The sequence below is a fragment of the Cetorhinus maximus genome, chromosome 32 (assembly GCF_964194155.1).
Source record: "Cetorhinus maximus chromosome 32, sCetMax3.hap1.1, whole genome shotgun sequence".
NCBI classification, from domain to species: domain Eukaryota; kingdom Metazoa; phylum Chordata; class Chondrichthyes; order Lamniformes; family Cetorhinidae; genus Cetorhinus; species Cetorhinus maximus.
This window is the reverse complement of record NC_135910.1, coordinates 250,404-265,721: the sequence shown is the minus strand read 5'-3', so window position 1 is coordinate 265,721 and position 15,318 is coordinate 250,404. Positions and strand designations below refer to the sequence as shown.

General features: G+C 47.3%; 1 protein-coding gene across 2 annotated transcripts in view; it reads left to right on the top strand.

Annotated features, from left to right (window-relative positions):
• Positions 1-15,318, top strand: part of axl (AXL receptor tyrosine kinase) — a 205,380-nt gene that overhangs the window by 73,399 nt on the left and 116,663 nt on the right. The window lies entirely within an intron of this gene.

Genomic DNA, 15,318 nt, shown 5'->3' with positions numbered 1-15,318 from the left:
AGGGGAAATCACACTGCTAGGAGTGTACTACAGGCACCCAAACAGATAGCAGAACAAATATGTCAGCAAATCTCCAAAAGTGCAAAAGCAATAGGGCAGTATCAATGTGGGACTTCAATTACCCTAATCTTAACTGGGCTAGAGTCAGTATGAAAGTCACCGAGGGAGCTCTTAAAACACATTCAGCATAACATTTTTAGCCAGTACGGAGCAAACCCAATCAGAGAGAAGTTAGTTGCAGGGAATGAAGCTGGGTAGGTGGCAGGGTTATCAGTTGGGGAGCATTTTGGTGGCAGTGATCATAATTCAGTTAGATTTAAAGTAGTCCTGGAAAAGGACAAAGATCAGAAATAAAAGTTCATAGTTGGGGGAACAGCCAATTTTAGCAAGCTGAGATGTGATTTAGCTAAGACAGACTGGAAACAACGAATTGAAGCTGTATCAGTGCTTGATCAGTGGGAGGCATTTAAGAAAGAGATACTGAAAGTTCAGAGCAATTATGTTCCCTAAAGGAAAGAGGGTGGGACGAACAAATCCAGAGCCCCCTGGATGCCAAGGGGCTGAAAGGAGGGGAAAAATGAAAAAAAAAGTGGAGGGGTGAAATTAAGAAGGAAATTAAGGAAGCAAAGAGATAGCGTGAAAAAATATTGGCAAGTAAAACTAAGCAAAACTCAAAATATTTTATAAACACATAAAGAACAAATGGATAACTAAAGAAAGAATACAATCTGTTAGGGACCATGAGAGTAATGGGTGTGTGGAGGCGGAGGGCATTGGTGTGATTTTGGATGAATACTTTGGCCCGGACTTTTGCTACCGAGTTGCTTAGTCATCAGGAAATTTGCCAGCTCGCCAGACCTGTCTCAGTAGACATGCTCCCGGAATGTGTGGGGGGTTGGGGGATAGAGTCATACTTGTGGCCCTTGGAAGCAGAGCGTAGGCGGCCATGGGGGTGGTTAAGTGCTAAGGAGGACTGATTAAAAGGCCCCTTTAATTCTCTGGGACTTTGTCCAAGTTGTATTGTGACATTTTAGGCCCTTTAGCCCTCAGCAGAAAGCATTAAAATCATCTTTGCCAGTGGCACCCAGATACCAAAAATATCTTTTAAAAAGAAATTGATAGAAATTATTATTTTGAATAATTGCTAACGATAGGCAGTGGTCGAATACAATTCCTCCTAACATCTTATTTCTCCAATTGTAAACGAGCTTATGATACAACATTCTCCAGCGAGAGTCACCCCCTTACCCCTCACCTACCTCCCATGTCTCCTTATACCCTCTACATCAACTCACCTAGGATCAATGGGCAGAACTTAGGAGTCATGTTGAGATGGAATAAAATAAAGTTCAAATATCTAATACAGCCTTCATTATAGTAAAAAAAACCCTTTTGATTCTTGAAAGCCCATTCAGAGCTGTGCTTAATTATTTATTGGGCAGAATTTTACACCCCTCACCCCGCCAAGGGGTTTATAAGGCAGGGTTTGGGGGGTGTGACTGTATCACACAGTTGGGGCCTTCCCACTGGGTTCCCACCTCCTCAGCTTCTCCACGATTTTAGGCTGGGTTGGGCAAGGCCTCGACTGGAGCGCCCACCTGCCCTCACTTCAATTGAGGCCCTTAACTGGCAAATTATTGACCATTTAATGGCCGTTTTCCACCCAGCCTCAACTTTCAGGCTGACCGAAGGAGTTCAAGGGCAGCGGGGTAGTCCAAAAATTAACCCTGTTCCACCCACCGTCCCCCTGCACCAAGCCTCTCCACCAATTTCCCCCCACCCACCCCACACAACTCCCCTCTGCCCATCCCCCGGGCCTCACCAACACTCCCTGTCCTGAAACCCCCCCAGAATGTAACTGGTCCTTGACTCCCGGGACTCAGCCTCTGAGGTCTCTTTGCAGTCTCAGCCCTGTCCACTGCAGTTTCTGGCGCTGCAGGGACTAGAGAGCTGCCGGCCAATCTGAGGTGGGATTTCTTCCTGCCTCCAGCCAATGAATCCTCATTGGAGCATGAAGTATTAGCGGGGCAGCCAGCAGAGGTGGGGTGTGTTTGCCACCGACTCCCCAGGTGGTGGGAAGGGAACTCGGCCATCAGAAATATCCTGGCCATACAAACAAACAATCTTCCATTTGTATATAAAAGCAAAACACTGCGGACGCTGGAAATCTGAAATAACAACAGAAAGTGCTGGAAAAACTCAGCAGGTCTGACAGCCCCTGTGGAGAGAGAAACAGTGTTAATGTTTCCAGTCCGTATGACCTCAGCTGGAGCATTGTTTATAGTTCTGGGCACCACACTATAGGAAGGATGTGAACGCATTGGAGAAGAGGTTTACAAGAATGAAGATAGATTGGAGAGGTTGGGACTGTTCTCCTTGGAAAGGAGAAGACGAAGAGGAGTCTTGATAGAGGTGTTCAAAATCATGAGGGGGCTGGGTAGAGTAGATAGGAAGAAGCTGTTCCTGCTTGGAAAAGGATCAAGAACGAGAGGGCACGATTTAAAGTGATTTGCAAAAGAAGCAAATGTGATGTGAAAAAAAACCTTTCCACTCAGCGAGTGGTTCGAGTCTGGAATGCTCTGCCTGGAAGTGTGGTGGAGGCAGGTTCAATCGAGGCATTCAAGAGAGCATTTGGTGATTATTTGACTATGTGCAGGGGGATGGGGAAAAGGCAGGGCAATGGCACTCAGTCATAATGCTCATTTGGAGAGCTGGTGCAGACACGATGGGCAGAATGGCCGTCTCCTGCACCGTAACAACTCTGCGGGCAGAATTTTGCCCTTGGCGTGCAGGCTCGGTGGGTGCGACCGGAAAGCTGACCACTGCCCATGATCGGCCCCGCACTGCGATTTCACACTGGAGAGGCCCACCCAGTGTGGAAGGTGAGCAGCACCGCTCAGCGCTACCTGTGCAGGCGGGGGAGGAGGAGGGCAAGCAGGCCAAGCGCAAACCTCGTGCATGTGTGTGAGTGAACGCTTCATAATCTCCCTGTGGCACAGAGCTGCCTCAGGGAGGTGAAGAGTCAGAGAAAAAAATAAAAATGTCATAAAACATGTCCCCTCATGTGACTGTCACATGAGCAGAGAAATGTTTTTAATTCAAGTGTAAAGTTTTTATTTGATTTTTATTTGCTTTAGGAAACCTCATTCTGCCCGTGGATGAGGTTTCCTAAAAAGTGCAAAGGCTGCTTGGCCTTTTCACCTGCCCGCCAGGCGTAAGGTTGGATGGGCAGTGTAAATTTGAATTTAATTACCTTTTTAATGGCCTTAACTCGCCCGCACGTCACGCTACACTCAGCCAGGTCGGGTGCGAGTCCACCCGCCGAGCTTAATATTCTGCCATGTCATTCTGCAAGACTGTCATCAAGGAGGAGGAGTGAGAACTATCAGATGAAGGTAACCCAGTGATAGATGAAGCATTCTGGGGTTAACATCTTTGAAAGTGGATAAATCCCCAGGCTCAGACAAAATGTATCCTAGGCTGTTAAGGGAAACAAGAGAAGAACTATCGGAGGCTACTACCAATATTTTCCACTCCTCTCTGGTTACTGGAGTGATGCCAGAGGACTGGAGGACAGCTATCCTGGTCCCATTGTTTAGAAAGGAGAATGGATTAGACCAAGTAATTATAGGCCAGTCAGCCTCATCCCGGTGGTGGGAAAATTCTGAGGGGCAGGATAAATTTTCATTTAGAAAGACATGGGTTAATCAGAGACAGCACAGATTTGTTAAGGGAAGGTCATGTCTGACTAACATGACTGAATTTTTTGAGAAGGTAACAAAGCGGGGTCGATAAGAGTTGTGCACTTGATGTGGTATATATGGATTTTAACAAGGCTTTTGATAAAGTCCCACATGGCAGACTGGTGTCGAAAGCAGAAACCCATGGGATCCAAGGCAAAGTGGCAATTTGGATCCAAAACTGGCTGTAACAGGAAGCAAAGGGTAATGGTCGATGGGTGTTTCCAGTGGGGTTCCACAGGCTCAGTACTTGGCCCTTGCTTCTTGTGATATGTATCAATGATTTGGACTTGAATGTAGGGGGTATGATTAAGAAGTTTGCAGATGATACATAACTTGGCCTTGTGGTAGTAGAAAGTGTTCACTGCAGGAAGGTGTCAATGGACTGGTCAGGTGATAATTCAAACTGGAGAAGCGTGAGCTAATGTATTTGGTGAAAGCAAACAAGACAAGATGATATACAAATGGTAGGATACAAACTAGAGTAAAGGAACAGAGAGACCTTGGAGTGCATGATCCCTGAGATTGCTGGACAGGTAGATAAAGTTGTGAAGAAGGACATGTTCCTTTATTGCCCAAGGTATAGAATATAAGAGCTGGGAGATTTTACTGGAACACTATGGGCAGGATTTTTACCTCGTTGGGTGGGCGCGGAGGGTGTGCCTGGGAGCGGTCACCAAGATGAACACCACCCGCGATTAATAGTCCAATGAATGGGCAGCCAGTGTGAAAGGCGCGCTGTAACACTGAGTGCTGCCGGGGTGGGGGTGGGAGGAGGGTGGGGGTGGGGGTGGGAGGAGGGCGGGGGTGGGGCTGGGAGGAGGGTGGGCGTGGAAGTTCGGGCATGTGCGTGGGTATGCGCGCTGAAAGCTTCCTAAAGGCACAGAGCTGCCTCGGGGAACTGAAGATTTTTAAAAACACAAAAATAGATCTTACAAATGTTAAAAACAGGCCCCGTGATGTGACTCTGTCACATGAGCAGCACATGTTATAAATGATATTTCCACATTTTTATTTTTAATTCCTGTTGGAAACCTCATCCTGCCCGTGGATGAGGCTTCATTAAAAAACCTAAAGGTCACCTGGCCAATTCGCCTGCCCGCCAACCCTAAGGTTGGATGGGCAGCGAAAAATTGTATTCAATTGTGATTTTAATGGCCTTAATAGGCCTGTTAATTGTCGGCGGACGCCCGCCGACCGAAATATCGCATGTCATTTTACACTCCAGTGGGTCAAGTACGCACCCGCCCGCTCAACGAAAAATCCTGCCCAATATAACACTGGCTAGACCACAGCTTGAGTACTGTGTGCACTTCTGTTCATTTTGGGAAAAACTGTGATTGCACTCGAGAGGGTACAGAGGTGATTTATGAGGATGTAGCCTGGACAGCAGAATTTTAGAAAGGATTGGATGGATTAAAGTTGCTTTCTTTGGAACTGAGGAGGCTGAGGGGAGATTTAATTGAAGTGTATGAAATTAGGGAGGGTCTAGATCGAATGGATAGGAAGTCCAATTCCTCTTGGGTGAGGGATCCATAACCAGGGGGTATAGATTTGGGGTAAGAGTTCGGAGGTTTAAAGGGATTTGTGGTGAAATAATTTCACCCTGAGGATGGTGGGGATCTGGAATTCACGGCCTGAAAGAGTGGTATAAGTGCTTGGATATGCACCTGAAATGCTGTAACCTATAAGCTACTGACCAAGAGCTGTAATGTGGGATTAGACCAGAGGAATACATGTCAGCCAGCACAGACACGATGGGCTGAATGGCCTCCTGTGCTGTAAATTTCTGTGACCCATTCTAATCCTGGCATCCTGCAGTTGAAGCACATCACCTCAAAGTACCCACCCCTGTATTAGATTTTAACAGCAGGTAAATGTGCAGCTTATAACAGGGGAGGGGGGTGACAGTCTGACTGTAGCTTAGGGGACCCAATTATTACAAGGACTTTCTGTGAAAGTCCTGGAGAACAAGGCAGTTCCTGGGTAATGATACCATCACAGTTCCTCACTCGTGCAGGACAGGGCTTCCTTGTCCTACCCATGTTCATATGTGAGGGACAGTCATGAGTTCTCACTCTTTCTTTCTCTTCCTATCTCTGTTGCTCTCTTTTTCTCTCTCCTCTGTCTCTCCCTCTGTCTCACCATCTCTCTCTTTCTCTTTCACTCTGTCTCTCTATCAATCTCACTCTGTATCTCTCTCGCTCACTGTCTCTCTCTATCTCATTCTGTCTCTCTTTCGCTATATCGCTCTCTGCCTCTTTCTGTCTCTGTTTTTCTGTCTCCCTGTTTCTATCGCCTTTGCTCACTCTGTCTCTCTGACTCTATCAGACTCTTTCTCTCTCTCTCTGTTACTTTCACTCTGCCTCTGTCTGGGTCCTTCCCTCTCTCTCTCTCTCTCTCTCTCTCTGTCTCTCTGCCTCATGGGCCAGATTTATCCAAAAGCAGCAATATCAGCCAGGAATGTCTGATGGCAGCACACAAGGCCGGGCGATGGGACCTACTCTTAATTTTACGGGTAACAGCTCATGAGTAAACTACCAGGAGGGCTGCCCTTTTGAGGACAGACCCCGCCCACGAGAGCTTCCAACCCAATCAGAGAGCCGGCAGCTCAGCAGTGCCACCAGGAATGGAGGGCACGGCTGAGGAAGGAAGAGGCCCTGGAGAGGCTGCAGAAAATGTGAGAAACATAAAATGCTGCTGAACGAGGGGAAACCCCTTCTGGAAAATTGGGGCGACTGCGGGGGCTGCCCTCACTGCCTGTGGCCCACTCTTTTGCATGCAAACCCCCACCCTCCCCTCCACCACGCCCCCACGCCCCCATTTCCACTGGAAGGCTGTCTTTCACCCACCATGGGGAAAATGTTGACGGCCTGGTAAAATGGGCATTTGCATATACAAATTGCCTTTCTGGTTCCTTGTGGAAGGAAGCCTGTCTGATCCTGTTCCCACTGTCCATAAAATTCCCTGATGGCAGGATATGGTCAGGAAGCTGATCTGCCATGGCTCCCCATGATTTTACCAGCTCCCTTCCTTGTTCCCACCTCGTACGAGCTGGTAAAATTCACTCCATCCCTCTTTGCCTCTTTCCCTCTCTGGACCGGATTTTCATCTTTGTGGGGAGGCAGCTTGAGTTGGGAAATATCCCAGGTCGGCACACCCACCTCGGTGAAAAATTCCCCTGATTTTCAGTCTGGGGGGGTGCGGGGGTGGGGTGTTGTGTGCAGATAGAATTGGGCCTGCCCTCCCTAGACACAGATTGGAGGCAACTGCAGAGGTTACTGTGTGCTGAGACAGGCTGGATAGAAGGCCCACCTCGGTTCTCTGGGATTTTGTCCCAGTCGTTTTGTTAAATATTAGGTCCTCTAGCCCTCACCCCTTACACCCCCTGACCATCCCACCCACTCACCATGTCCCATCAATGCTAACTCATGTCCCCCCTCATGATGCTTGACTGCAGTAGCACCTTGTTCAAGCAGGTGCTCACAAGAGAAGACATTACTCGATTGATAGGTTTACAACCTTTTTTTTCTGTGATCTATTTTGTCACTGGTTCAATGTTTATTTACACAAGATGAAGAGGTGACGAATGCTTATAGTTTCTGCTATTGATACTTTAAAGTCTGGTTGATTGATATTTTTATAGGTTTGTAGTAACAACAGTTTTTTTGAAAAGGACGTTATGAATGGCTATCTTTTAAGCATTTCCAGACATGCCAATATTACTATAGAGTTCGTTGGTTCTGTACAGAGTGTATACTGGGTGAATTTGCATGGAAATGCTATGAGTTGGCATTGGAGGAGCCATTGGGGGTGGGTGGTGGGGCATGGGTTGGCATGAAGGGCCATTTGAAGTTATCTTTCAAAAGGTTTCAGAATATGATTCACGACACTTCTAAAGGTAAATCTAGAGTCCTTGAAAAGCTGGTCAGACTCCACAAGGAGATGCAATGGAACCAGCCAGGTCAGGAATCTCACACCAGTCAAAATTGGGGTTGCCAGGAATGAGGGCGGGGAACCAGAAATTGGGTCCTGTCTGCCATTTTTAAAGGTCTGTGGCATCTTCCCAACTCCGTGAAAATCCCAACCTCCTGTCTCTGACTTTCTCTTTCCCTCTCTCTGTCCCTCTCTGTCTCTTTCTCTACCTCTCTCTGTCTCTTCCTGTTTTGGCTCTCTCTCTCTGTCTCTCTCAATCTGGCATTTGCATTCTCAAGCACTCTTGCTCATTTACTGAAATCCATGTCCCAGGCTTTAGGTGAGTGAAAAGTTAATGTCAGTGACTTCAAGCCCTCAAAGCTTGCCAAACATTAAGTAATGTTTAGAAACTTTTTCCACTGGCCTAATCATCGCCCCTGAGTGTATGGAAGGCTGTTGGGGATTTGCCTGAGGCTGTTTCTGTAAGACTGGAAGAGTGGTGCAGGGCTCCAGACCTCTCTGCACTCGTGTAGTTTAAATTTTAAAGATTAGTGGTCAGCCTCCCGGCATGTTTGATCCAGGGTGAAGCCAACTTCCCCTTCGCTGGACACTCTCCGAAAACTTGCACAGCTTAAAATGTCTTGTTCACCATCCATACTTACATCATAAATCTCTCTGCCTGTCAGCCTGTTTTTTAACAGTTGTTTCTCTCCTGCTGCTTTCTCCATCTGCATCATCTCTCATCAGTTCACAGTGCTTACAAGCCTCTGAGAACAAGCTCACAAGAAAAAGAGTGTTGCAGCTGAGGGTGTTGGGCTGAAGGGTGGAGAGAAGTCAACATGGTGCTGATGATGAGTTGGAGAACTTGAGCTGAGACCAGGGATAGATTTGAAAATGAAGGCGAGGTGATGTGAGCTGTGTTACCCAGTGAGGTGGAGGCATTGGAGGGGTGGGGGGTGGGGGTGGGGTGGGGGGAGCTGGTGCTTGCTTGGCTTTTCCTACTTGAGGCAGCTCAGCATTTGCAGGAGCTCGAGGAAGATGAAGAAAGGAGGCAGGGTCAGGAGGTTTTATTTATTCTTTCCTGGGATGAGTGTCACTGGCTAGGCCAGCATTTGTTGCCCATCCTTAATTGCCCTTGAGCTGCCTCCTTGAACTGCTGCAGTCCCTGTGGTGCCCTTGTCCTTCTAGGTGCTAATGGTCGTGGGTTTGGAAGGTGCTGCAGTGTGTCTTGTAGATGGTATGCACTGCTGCCAGTGTGCACCGATAGGGCACCGATGGTGGAGGGAGTGAATGTGTCAGGTAGTGGATGGGGTGCTAATCAACTGGGCTGCTTTGCCGAGCTTCTTAAGTGTTGTGGGAGCTGCACTCATCCAGGCAAGTGGAGAGTACTCCATCACACTCCTGACGTGTGCCTTGTAGATGGTGGACAGGCTTTGGGGAGTCAGGAGGTGAGTTACTCACCGCAGGATTCCCAGCCTCTGACCTGCTCTTGTAGCCACAGTATTTATATGGCTAGTCCAGTTCAGTTTCTGGTCCATGAAAACCCCCAGGATGTTGATAGTGGGGGATTCAGCAATGGTAATGCCATTACATGTCAAGGGGAGATGGTTAGATTCTCTCTTTTTGGAGATGGTCATTTGCTGGCACTTGTGTGGCACAAAGTTTACCTGTCACTTAGCAGCCCAGGCCAGAATATTGCCCAAGTCTTGTTGCATGTCGACACAGACTGCTTCAGCATCTGAGGAATCGCAAATGGTGCTGAAGATTGTGCAATCATCAGCAAACATCCCCACATCTGACCTTTTAATGGGAGGGAGATCATTGATCAAGCAGCTGAAGATGGTTGGGCCTAGAACACTGCCCTGAGGAACTCCTGCAGCTTAAATGATTGGCCTCCAAAAGCCCAAATCACCTTCTTTTGTGTTAGGTATGTCTTCCTGATTCCCATTGACTTCACTTTTGCCAGGGCTCCTTGATGCCATACTCGGTCTAATGCTGCCTTGATGTCAAGGGCAGTTACTCTCACCTGGGGTCAGGAGCGGGGGGCAGGAGGTGGGGTTAGGAGACAGGCACTGAGGGCAAATAGCACCTCTGTCAGACAACGGACAACCTGCTGTCATTTGGCTAAATACGGAAGTAGAATCCAGTACCACTGATACTGATGGTATGGGAAGTAATGAGAGACATGGCAAGAAACAATAAATGAGTACAGAAAGAAACATCTCTGAGAATAAGGAGAGTGCCGGAGTTTTGTGAAGAAAATGCCTTACTCACCATCAGGGTCTCCCAAAACATTTTACAGTCACTGTAGTACTTCTGTGGGAATAAACGCCTGCCACTTTACACACAGCAAGATCCACAAACAGCAATGACATAAATGGCCGGATAATCTGTTCCTTGGTGGCTGTTTGAGGTACAGATATCAGCCAGGACACCATGCTCTTCTTCAAAATAGTGCCATGGGAACTTTTACATCTACCTGAGAAGGCAGGGAGGGGGCTGGATCTAACATACCATTCGCATGATGGCATCTCAGTGCTGCAGTGAGTGCCAGCTGGCATTATGTACAAAACTGTCGTGAAGCCTGAATTCATGATCTTGGGTTGGAAAAAAATCCAAACTTTGGCTGAAAAAACCTTTTTAAAGGCAACAGCTGTTGGGTAAAGATCACCCACGTGCAGTGTTATCAATAACTAAAGGGCAAATACAGTCAGTGCCAATATTGAGTAGCGTTGACCATTCATGTCCTAAATGCAGTCTCCCTGAAAGACTAGAATGGAAATATTCAGTCAGTTATTTGAGGATCCTGGCCAAACCCAACTGGCATTCGCACTCCTATAAACAGTCCCAGTCAGTCTGACAGGAAACCTGTAATCTCACTGCGCACCAATGGTCAGAAAGGATCTTTTGTCATAACAAAACCATAAATCATTCATCTTTAGGCTGCATTATGATCCAAGTGCAGTGCTATTCATCCAATATGGGGTGGTTTTGTGGGGGTTGCTGAGCTGAGTTAGTGTTGGTCTTTCTTTGCCCACTGCTTTGGGCTGTAAACTCAGATTCCTTGCGGCTTTTTCTTTTGTTAGACTGCTGGGCTCCCATGTTTGGCATTGCAGAAGGTAAATCTCTGGCTGCTACTCAGCCTCAATTGGCATTCAGCTTTCACTGCCGTCATGTCAGCCGAGGCTCAGTGTTAACAGTCTCACCTTGCGGTCGGGAGATTGTGAATTCAAGTTCTCTTAGAGCCTTGAGCACAAAATCCAGACTGATTTCACACTGCAGTACAGTGGGAGTGATGAATTGTTGGCAATGCTGTCTTTTGGATGAGACATTAAACCCAGATCCCATGGTACTACTTTAAAGACAGACAGGGGAGTTCTCCTGGTTTCCAATGGTAAAACAATATTCCAGAAGATTATCTGTTCATTATCACCTTGCAACTCCTGGGAGCTTGCTGTGCACAAATTGGCTGCTGTGTTTCAGACATCATTCAAAAGTACTTCAGTGGTTGATTAATGCTCTGGGACATCCTGGGGTTATAAAAAAAATCATAAGCCACATTTTGCTTTTAAAATTCTCATCCTTACTTTCAAGTCTCTCCATGGTCTCACACCTCCCCCACCCCACCCCCCACCCCGCCAACCCCCTCCCCCCTGGCCAACCTCTGTTACATCCTCCAGCCCCACAACCCTCCAAAATATCTGCAATCCTTCAACTCCAACCTCTTGAGCCCGGTCCAGTGAGCGTTTCCCCTCCATCCGGAGCCCGATCCAGTGGAGATTTGCCCTCCATTCTGAGCCCGATCCAGTCGGGGTTTCCCCTCCACCCTGAGCCCGATCCAGTAGGGATTTCCCCTCCACCCTGAGCCTGATCCTGTGGGGATTTCACCTCCATCCTGAGCTCAGTCCAGTGGAGGTTTCCCCTCCATCCTGAGCTCAGTCCAGTGGGGATGGACCTGACCTGTCGACTTAAATCTTGTTCATTTCTGCACTGCTGTCCAGGCCAGTGAGGGTGCCTCCATGTCGATGTGCCCTCTCAGTCCCCAATCTTTCTCATCAGCTTGCACCTCTCCCATTGGCGCTGCCGAGGTTCCAGAGTCTCCACCCCTCTGACTGGGCCTGCAGCATTGAGAGCCCACCATCCATCATTGAAAGGCAAGCTCGGAGACGGCCAATGAAGAGGCTAAGCTGGTCTTGCTGCCAGCTAGCCTGGACTCCGGAGGAAAATCCAATCCTTTCTTTCTAAATCTAGAAGGTTTGGGAGTATTGAAAGGTGAGGTGTGAAGACGGAATTGGCATTGATATTTCGGGGGTAAGTAAGTGAGAAAAGCTCAGAGTCAGGAGCCTGAATAACATCTTTGAATTTGAATGTGTGATTATAAATGGATGGCAAAAACCTTCAAAGGAGGTGAATAACTCCTGAGCCACTGGGAAATTGGAAACGTCTAGATATTGTGCTCAAGTCTATGAAGTGAGTCTTGAAACCATGGCCTTCAGGCACAGATGAGAGTGTTACCTATTGAGCTATAGCTAACTCCACCAACCAGACTTTTCCACTGGTTCCACATGGGGAAAGATTCAGAATAAAAAGGGAACATTTACAAGCCTAACTTAGTCTACTGCATTCGTTGCTCCCAATGCGGTCTCCTCTACATTGGAGAGACCAAACGCAAACTGGGCGACCGTTTTGCGGAACACCTGCGGTCTGTCCGCAAGAAAGACCCAAACCTCCCTGTCGCTTGCCATTTTAACACTCCACCCTGTTCTCTTGCCAACATGTCTGTCCTTGGCTTGCTGCATTGTTCCAGTGAAGCCCAACGCAAACTGGAGGAACAGCACCTCATCTTCCGACTAGGCACTTTACAGCCCTCCGGGCTGAATATTGAATTCAACAACTTTAGATCTTAAACTCCCCCTCCCCCCATCCCCACCCCGTTTCTTTTCCCCCCCCCCCCGCTTTTTTTTTCAATAATTTATATAGATTCTTCTTTCCCCACCTATTTCCATTATTTTTAAATCTAAAACTAAAACCTCTAGTCTTTCCACCCCACCCCCACTAGAGCTGTACTTTGAATATCCTGTCTTCCATTCTTAATTAGCACTTTTCTCAGACAAAGACCACCACCTTCAACACCTCTTTGACCCTTTTGTCTGTGACATCTTTTGATTATCTGCTCATCTCCACAATCATCACACCACACCCTCAATGTGTCTCTTCCCCCCACCCCCCCACCCACCTTAAACCAATTTATATTTCTCCTTTCTTCTAACTATGCTCCAGTTCTGCCGAAGGGCCATGAAGGCTCGAAACGGTAACTGATTTCTTCTCCGCCGATGCTGCCAGACTTGCTGAGTTTTTCCAGGTAATTCTGTTTTTGTTTTGGATTTCCAGCATCCGCAGTAGCTTTTAACATTTACAAGCATCTCAAACTAAAATGCGAATAAATGTGGCCTTTCACATCCCCCGTGTTCGGAGAACGAACTTCAAAACAAAAAGCTGAAAACTACTGTCAACCTTAAGAGCATTTAACACACTTGGAGAGAATCCCCCTCTGCACTTTTGAGAGGAGCAATGTTAATCGAGTGCTCATATATGACCCACAGCCATTCTTACCTGGTCACCTTCTGATTTGGGGCAAAGATATCAAAGACTTTGTGAGCAAACTGCAAGAGAATATTCTTAGTAAAATATTGTTGCTGGCTCACAATATTCTCTGATTCATGGATTATTCATGGAAAAGGGATCAGTGATGTGAGTTGTTTATTTTTAATACTTGTTTAATAAGTCAGATTCCAGTTAGTAAGTCTTAAGTCATTTTTAAAATTTAGTTTATGGGATGTGGGTGTCGCTGGCCAGGCCAGCATTTATTTCCCATCCTTAACTGCCCTTGAGAAGATTACAGTGAGCTGCCTTCTTGAACCGCTGCAGTCCATGTGGTGTAGGTACACCCACACTGCTGCTAGGGAGGGAGTTCCAGGATTTTGACCCAGCGACTGTGAAAAAACGTTGATATATTTCAAAGTCAGGATGGTGAGTGGTTTGGAGGGGAACTTCCAGGTGGTGGTGTTCCCATGTATCTGCTGCCCTTGTCCTTCCAGGTGGTAGTGGTTGTGGGTTCGGAAGGTGCTACCTAAGGAGTGTTGGTGAGTTCCTGCAGTGCATCTTGTAGATTGTACACACTGCTGCTACTGTGGTGGAGGGAATGAATGTTTGTGGATGGGGTGCCAATCAAATGGGCAGCTTTGAACTGGATTGTGTCAAGCTCCTTGAGTGTTGTTGGAGCTGCACTCATCCAGGCAAGTGGAGAATATTCCGTCACTCCTGACTTGTGCCTTGTGGATGGTGGACAGGCTTTGGGGAGTCAGGAGGTGAGTTACTCGTCGCAGGATTCCTAGCCACTGACCTGCTGTTGTAGCCACAGTATTTATATGGCTAGTCCACTTCGGTTTCTAGTCAATGAAAATCTCCAAGATGTTAACAGTGGGAGAATTCAGTGATGATAATGCCATTGAATGTCAAGGGGCGATGGTTAGATTCTTTCTTGTTGGAGATGGCCATTGGCTGGCACTTGTGTGGCATGGATGTTACTTGCCACTTGTCAGCCCAAGCCTGGATATTGTCCAGGTCTTACTGCATTTGGACATGGACTGCTTTAGTATCTGAGGAGTCACAAATGGTGCTGAACATTGTGCAATCATCAGCGAACATCCCCACTTCTGACTTTATGATGGAAGGAAGGTCATTGATGAAGCAGCTGAAGATGGGCCTAGGACACTACCCTGAGGAACTCCTGCAGTGATGTTCTGGAGCTGAGATGATTGACCTCCAACAATCACAACCATCTTCCTTTGTGCTAGGTATGACTCCAACCAGTGGAGAGTTTTCCCTCTGATTCCCATTGACTCAGCTTTTACGAGGGCTCCTTGATGCCACATTCAGTCAAATGCTGCCTTGATGTCAAGGGCAGTCACTCTCTCCTCACCTCCGGAGTTTAGGTCTTTTGTCCATGTTTGAACCAAGGCTGTAATGAGATCAGAAACTGATTGACCCTGATGAAACACAAACTGAGCTTCAGTGAGCAGGTTATTGCTAAGTAAGTGCTGCTTGATAGCACTGTTGGTGACCTCTTCTATCACTTTACTGATGATGGAAAGTAGACTGATGGGGTGGTAAGTGGCTGGGTTGGATTTGTCCTGCTTTTTGTGTGCAGGACATACCTCGGCAATTTTCCACATGGCTGGGTAGATGCCAGTGTTGTAGCTGTACTGGAATAGCTTGGCTTGGGATACAACACGTTCTGGAGCACAAGTCTTCAGTATCACTGCCGGAATATTGTCAGGGCCCATAACCTTTGCAGTATCCAGTGCCCTCAGCCATTTCTTTAAATCACACGGAGTGAATCAAATTGGCTGAAGATTGGCACCTGTGATGCTAGGGACCTCTGGAGGAGGCCGAGATGGATAATCCACTTGGCACTTCTGGCTGAAGATTGTTGTGAATGCTTCAGCCTTATCTTTTGCACTGATGTGCTGGGCTCCCCCTTCATTGAGGATGGGAATATTTGTAGAGCCTCCTCCTCAAGTGAGTTGTTTAATTGTCCACCACCATTCACGACTGGATGTGGCAAGACTGCAGAGCTTAGATCTAATCCGTTGATTGTGGA